Below are 7,110 nucleotides of genomic sequence, written 5' to 3' on the forward strand. Positions count from 1 at the left end.
CATTCTGCTGCCTTCTCCCCATATAACCATATAACATATAACAACTACAGCATGGAAACAGGCCCGTTCGGCCCTACCAGTCCACGCCGACCACTCTCCCTGACCTAGTCTCATCTACCTGCACTCAGACCATAACCCTCTAATCCCCTCTTATCCATATACCTATCCAATTTACTCTTAAATAATAAAATCGAGCCAGCCTCCACCACTTCCACCGGAAGCCCATTCCATACAGCCACCACCCTCTGAGTAAAGAAGTTCCCCCTCATGTTACCCCTAAACCTTTGTCCCTCAATTCTGAAGCTATGTCCCCTTGTTGGAATCTTCCCCACTCTCAAAGGGAAAAGCCTACCCACGTCAACTCTGTCCGTCCCTCTCATAATTTTAAAAACCTCTATCAAGTCCCCCCTCAACCTTCTACGCTCCAAAGAATAAAGACCCAACCTGTTCAACCTCTCTCTGTAGCCTAAGTGCTGAAACCCAGGCAACATTCTAGTAAATCTCCTCTGTACCCTCTCCATTTTGTCGACATCCTTCCTATAATTTGGCGACCAGAACTGCACACCATACTCCAGATTCGGCCTCACCAATGCCCTGTACAATTTTAACATTACATCCCAACTTCTATATTCGATGCTCTGATTTATAAAGGCAAGCATACCAAACGCCTTCTTCACCAACCTATCCACATGAGATTCCACCTTCAGGGAACAATGCACAGTTATTCCCAGATCCCTCTGTTCCACTGCATTCCTCAATTCCCTACCATTTACCCTGTACGTCCTATTTTGATTTGTCCTACCAAAATGCAGCACCTCACACTTATCAGCATTAAACTCCATCTGCCATCTTTCAGCCCACCCTTCCAAAAGGCCCAAGTCTCTCTGTAGACTTTGAAACTACTTCATTATTAACTACACCACCTATCTTAGTATCATCTGCATATTTACTAATCCAATTTGCCACACACCATCGTAGTTTCACTAGGTTAATTCCCGGAATGGCGGGACTGTCGTATGTTGAAAGGCTGGAGCGATTGGGCTTGTATACACTGGAATTTAGAAGGATGAGGGGGGATCTTATTGAAACATATAAGATAATTAGGGGATTGGACACATTAGAGGCAGGAAACATGTTCCCAATGTTGGGGGAGTCCAGAACAAGGGGCCACAGTTTAAGAATAAGGGGTAGGCCATTTAGAAAGGAGATGAGGAAGAACTTTTTCAGTCAGAGAGTGGTGAAGGTGTGGAATTCTCTGCCTCAGAAGGCAGTGGAGGCCAGTTCGTTGGATGCTTTCAAGAGAGAGCTGGATAGAGCTCTTAAGGATAGCGGAGTGAGGGGGTATGGGGAGAAGGCAGGAACGGGGTACTGATTGAGAGTGATCAGCCATGATCGCATTGAATGGCGGTGCTGGCTCGAAGGGCTGAATGGCCTACTCCTGCACCTATTGTCTATTGTCTATTGTCATCCAGATCATTTATGTAAATGACAAACAACAGTGGACCCAACACAGATCCTTGGGGTACTCCACTAGACACTGGCCTCCAACCTGACATACAATTGTCAACCATTACCCTCTGGTATCTCCCATTCAGCCATTGTTGAATCCATCTTGCAACCTCACTATTAATACCCAACGATTTAACCTTCTTAATCAACCTTCCATGTGGAACCTTGTCAAATGCCTTACTGAAGTCCATATAGACAACATCCACAGCCTTGCCCTTATCAATTTCCCTGGTAACCTCTTCAAAAAATTCAAGAAGATTAGTCAAACATGACCTTCCAGGCTCAAATCCATGTTGACTGTTTCTAATCAGGCCTTGATTATCCAAATAATTATATATATTGTCCCTAAGTATCTTTTCCATTAATTTTCCCACCACAGACGTCAAACTAACAGGTCTATAATTGCTAGGTTTACTTTTAGAACCTTTTTTAAACAAAGGCACAACATGCGCAATGCGCCAATCTTCCGGCACCATCCCCGTTTCTAATGACGTTTGAAATATTTCCGTCATAGCCCCTGCTATTTCTGCACTAACTTCCCTCAATGTCCTAGGGAATATCCTATCAGGACCTGGAGACTTATCCACTTTTATATTTTTCAAAAGTGTCCGTACCTCCTCTTCTTTAATCCTCATAATTTCCATCACTACTCTACTTGTTTCGCTTACCTCACATAATTCAATATCCTTCTCAGTGAATACCGAAGAAAAGAAATTGTTTAATATCTCCCCCATTTCTTCCGGCTCAGCACATAGCTGTCCACTCTGACTCTCTAATGGACCAATTTTATCCCTCACTATCCTTTTGCTATTGACATATCTGTAGAACCCCTTGGGGTTTACTTTTACATTACTTGCCAAAGCAGCCTCATATCTTTTTTTCGCTTTTCTAATTTCCTTCTTAAGATTCCTTTTACACTCTTTATATTCCTCAAGAACCTCATTTACTCCCTGCCGCTTATATTTATTGTATATCTCCCTCTTTTTCCGAACCAAGTGTCCAATTTTCCTGGAAAACCACGGCTCTTTCAAATTATTATTCTTTCCTTTCCACCGAACAGGGACATAAAGACTCTGTACTCTCAAAATTTCACCTTTAAATATCCTCCATTTCTCTATTATATCCTTTTCATAAAACAAAAAGTTCCATTTCACTCCTTTTAAATCCTTTATCATCTCCTCAAAATTAGCCTTTCTCCAATCCAAAATCTCAACCCTTGGTCCAGATTTGACCTTCTCCATAATGATATTGAAACTAATGGCATTGTCAAGTCAAGTCAATTTTATTTGTATAGCACATTTAAAAACAACCCATGTTGACCAAAGTACTGCACATCTGATTAGGGAAAAAAAAAGAAACATACAGTGGCAGGCAGCCAAACACAACGTGATCACTAGACCCAAAGTGCTCCTCAACACATACCTCCGTCACCTGACCCGTCTCATTTCCTAACAGGAGGTCCAACACTGCCCCTTCTCTGGTAGGCACCTCTACGTATTGCTGCAAAAAACTATCCTGCACACATTTTACAAACTCCAAACCATCCAGCCCTTTAACAGAATGTGATTCCCAGTCTATATACGGAAAATTGAAATCACCCACAATCACCACTCTGTGCTTACTACTAATATCTGCTATCTCCTTACATATTTGCTCTTCCAATTCTCGTTCCCTATTTGGCGGTCTATAATACAACCCCTATAAGTGTTGCTAAACCTTTCTCATTTCTGAGTTCCACCCAAACAGCCTCCCTAATCGAGCCTTCTAGTCTGTCCTGCCAAAGCACTGCTGTGATATCCTCCCTGACAAGCAATGCAACACCCCCACCTCTTGCCCCTCCGATTCTATCACATCTGAAACAATGAAATCCTGGAATATTTAATTGCCAATCGCAACCCTCCTGCAACCATGTTTCACTGATCGCCACAACATCATACTTCCAGATGTCAATCCAGGCTCTAAGCTCATCCACCTTTCTTACAATGCTCCTAGCATTAAAATATACACATTTAAGGGACCCATCATTTCTTATTCTCAGTTTATTTCTTTTCCCTTCTTTCTCTCCTACATATTGGGTCTGAGTGTTTCCCTTTTCTGCCTCCTGCCTCACACACTGCCTATTAGCTATCTGTGTTTGAGTCCCTCCCCCCAACCGTACTAGTTTAAAGTCTACCTTAGCAAATCTCCGCGCCAGGATATTGGTTCCCCTCAGGTTCAGATGCAACCCGTCCTTTTTGTACAGGTCATACTTCCCCCAGAAGAGGTCCCAATGATCCAGAAACTTGAAACCCTGCTCCCTGCACCAGTTCCTCAGCCACGTATTTATCCTCCACCTCACTCCATTCCTATTCTCACTATCGCGTGGCACAGGCAGTAAGCCTGAGATTATTGCTTTGGAAGTCCTTTTTTTTAACTCTCTTCCTAGCCCCCTAAATTCTCCTTTCAGGACCTCTTCCCTTATCCTACCTATATTGTTGGTACCTATATGTACCACGACCTCTGGCTCATCTCCCTCCCCTTTCAGGATATCCTGGACACGCTCAGACACATCCCGGACACTGGCACCAGGGAGGCAAACCACCATCCGGGTCTCCCGACTGCGTCCACAGAAACGCCTATCTGACCCCCTCACTATAGAGTCCCCTATTACTATCGCTCTCCTCTTCCTTTCCCTACCCTTCTGAGCAACAGGGCCGGACTCCTTGCCAGAGGCCCGGGCACCGTCGCTGCCCCCAGGTAGTCTGTCCCCCCAACAGTACTTAAACAGGAGTACTTATTTCCAAGGGGTACAGCCACCGGGGTACTCCCTAGTCCCTGCCTCTGCTCCTTGCCCCCCCTAACAGTGACCCACTTGTCTACCTCCCGTGGTCTAGGAGTGACCACCTCTCTGTAACTCCTCTCTATAACCTCCTCACTCTCCCTGACCAGACGGAGGTCATCAATCTGCCGCTCCAGGTTCCTAATACGGTCCCTTAGGAGCCCCATCTCGTCACACCTGGCGCAGATGTGGATGTCTGGAAGGCTATCAGACTCCCAGATTCCCCACATCCGACACCCAGAACAATAAACTGCCCTGGCACTCATACTCTCTAAACAAAGCCCCGCGCTCGGTTACTAAACCTACCGCCCGGCCGCTACTCCAACCGCTCCAACCGCCCACCCCAAAAGAACTGAGTGATCTCCTGGGAGAGGCGAAAAACCGGATTAAAAACACAGGCCAATGTCAAGGGGTGGGATATATTAGGCAGCAAGTGAACAGTCAGTTCTTGAAGTTGATGTGTTGGATGCAGGAGAAATGGGCAGGAGTAAAGACCTGAGCGACTTTGACAAGGGCCAAATTGTTCTGGCCAGACGACTGGGTCAGAGCATCTCTGAAACGGCAAGGCTTGTGGGGTGCTCCCGGTCAGCAGTGGTGAGTACCGACCGACAGTGGTCCGAGGAGGGACAAACCACAAACCGGCGACAGACAGGGTGTTGGGCGCCCAAGGCTCATCGATACGCGAGGGCAACGAAGGCTATCCTGTCTGGTCTGAACCGACAGAAGGTCGACTGTGGCACAAGTCACAGAAAATGTTAATGGTGGTGACGGGTGGAATGTGTCACAATACACAGTGCATCGCACCCTGCTGCGTATGGGGCTGCACACGGAGGACCAACAGCATATTAGGCAGGTGGGCATAATGTTTTGGCTCATTAGGTCATAATGTTTTGTCTGTTCTCCATTGGATCGGTGCCTTGACAACTAGACTGCCACGAGGATGTTGCCAGGACTAGAGGGTGTGAGCTACAGGGAGAGGTTGAGTAGGCTGGGTCTCTATTCCATGGAGTGCAGGAGGGTGAGGGGTGATCTTATAGAGGGGTACAAAATCATGAGGGTGTCAGGGGTTATGGGGAGAAGGCAGGAGAATGGGGTTAGGAGGGAGAGATAGATCAGCCGTGATTGAATGGCAGAGTAGACTTGATGGGCCGAATGGCCTAAGTCTTCTTCTATCACTTATGACCTTATGAAGAGAGGAATATATAGGGTGAAGAGTAGGGGAATGGAGAACCAGACATAGGTTGAAGGTGAAGGGGAAAGATTTAATGGGAATCTGAGGGGTAATGTTTATCACACAGAGGGTGGTGGGTGAATGGAATAAGCTGCCGGAGGAGGTAGTTGAGGCTGGGAAACATTGAGACGGGTACATGGATGGGACAGGGTTGGGCGGGCAGGCAGATCGGGCGAGTGTAGATGGGACATGTTGGTCGCTGGCAGGTTGGGCTGAAGGGCCTGTTTCCGTGCTGTATCACTCTGTGACAACACAGCTGAGGTGTAAGGTTGGGTTTAGGGAGGATCTGATGATAGTGTGGCAGTCAGAGTGTGGCAGTGCTGGGTGTCTGATGGAACCACCACATCCCAGACAGACAGACGGACAGATGGTGACCCCTGCTGAACTACAGGTACATGGGCAGCACTAACACCTGCACCTGGGTCTGTGACAGTCACTGCCTCTTTGCTCTTCAACATTACCCCTCGTCAGCACTTCCCAAAGTCGCCACATCTGCTGCGGTCAGTTATTGGTTGCAACAGTGGCCACAGGTTTGGTGGGAGGGTGGTGGGAGCCTGGAACGTGCTGCCAGGGGTGGGGGTGGTAGAGTGGGTGTGGAGAGTCTAGGACCACTAGTGGGAGAGTCTAGGACCAGAGGGCACAGCCTGAGAATTCAAGGATGTTCTTTTAGGAAGGAGATGAGGAAGAATCTCTTTGGTCAGAGGGTGGTGAATCTGTGGGATTCTTTGCCACAGACGGCTGTGGAGGCCACAAGTCAGTGGATATATTTAAGGCAGAAACAGATAGATTGTTGATTAGTGCGGGTGTCAGGGGTTATGGGGAGAAGGCAGGAGAATGGGGTTAGGAGGGAGAGATGGATCAGCCGTGATTGAATGGCAGAGTAGACTTGATGGGCGAATGGCCTAATTCTGCTCCTATAACTTGAACTTGTGGTGGAGGCAGATACGATAGTGGTGTTGAAGAGGCTTTTGGACAGGGATATGGAGGGACATGGATCATGTGCAGGCAGGTAAGAGATGAGATAGAACGGAGATGAGGAAAAACTTTTTCAGTCAGAGAGCTGTAAATCTGTGGAATTCTCTGCCTCAGAGGGCAGTGGAGGCCAATTCTCTGAATGCATTCAAGAGAGAGCTAGATAGAGCTCTTAAGGATAGCGGAGTCAGGGGTTATGGGGAGAAGGCAGGAACGGGGTACTGATTGAGAATGATCAGCCATGATCACATTGAATGGCGGTGCGTACAGGCTCGAGGGGCCGAATGGCCTCCTCCTGCACCTGTTGTCTGTTGACGCATTTCTTGGAAAAATCAAGAGACCGTGCGGAGATGCACCAGTGCCCCCCTGTCCACAGCAGGTGGGCTCGTGAGGTGCACCAGTGCCCCCCTGTCCACAGCGGGTGGGCTCATGAGATGCACCAGTGCCCCCCTGTCCACAGCGGGTGGGCTCGTGAGATGCACCAGTGCCCCCCTGTCCACAGCGGGCAGGCTCGTGAGATGCACCAGTGCCCCCCTGTCCACAGCGGGTGGGCTCGTGAGATGCACCAGTGCCCCCCTGT

This window comes from Rhinoraja longicauda, chromosome 4 (assembly GCF_053455715.1).
Source record: "Rhinoraja longicauda isolate Sanriku21f chromosome 4, sRhiLon1.1, whole genome shotgun sequence".
In the NCBI taxonomy this organism is placed as follows: Eukaryota; Metazoa; Chordata; class Chondrichthyes; order Rajiformes; family Arhynchobatidae; genus Rhinoraja; species Rhinoraja longicauda.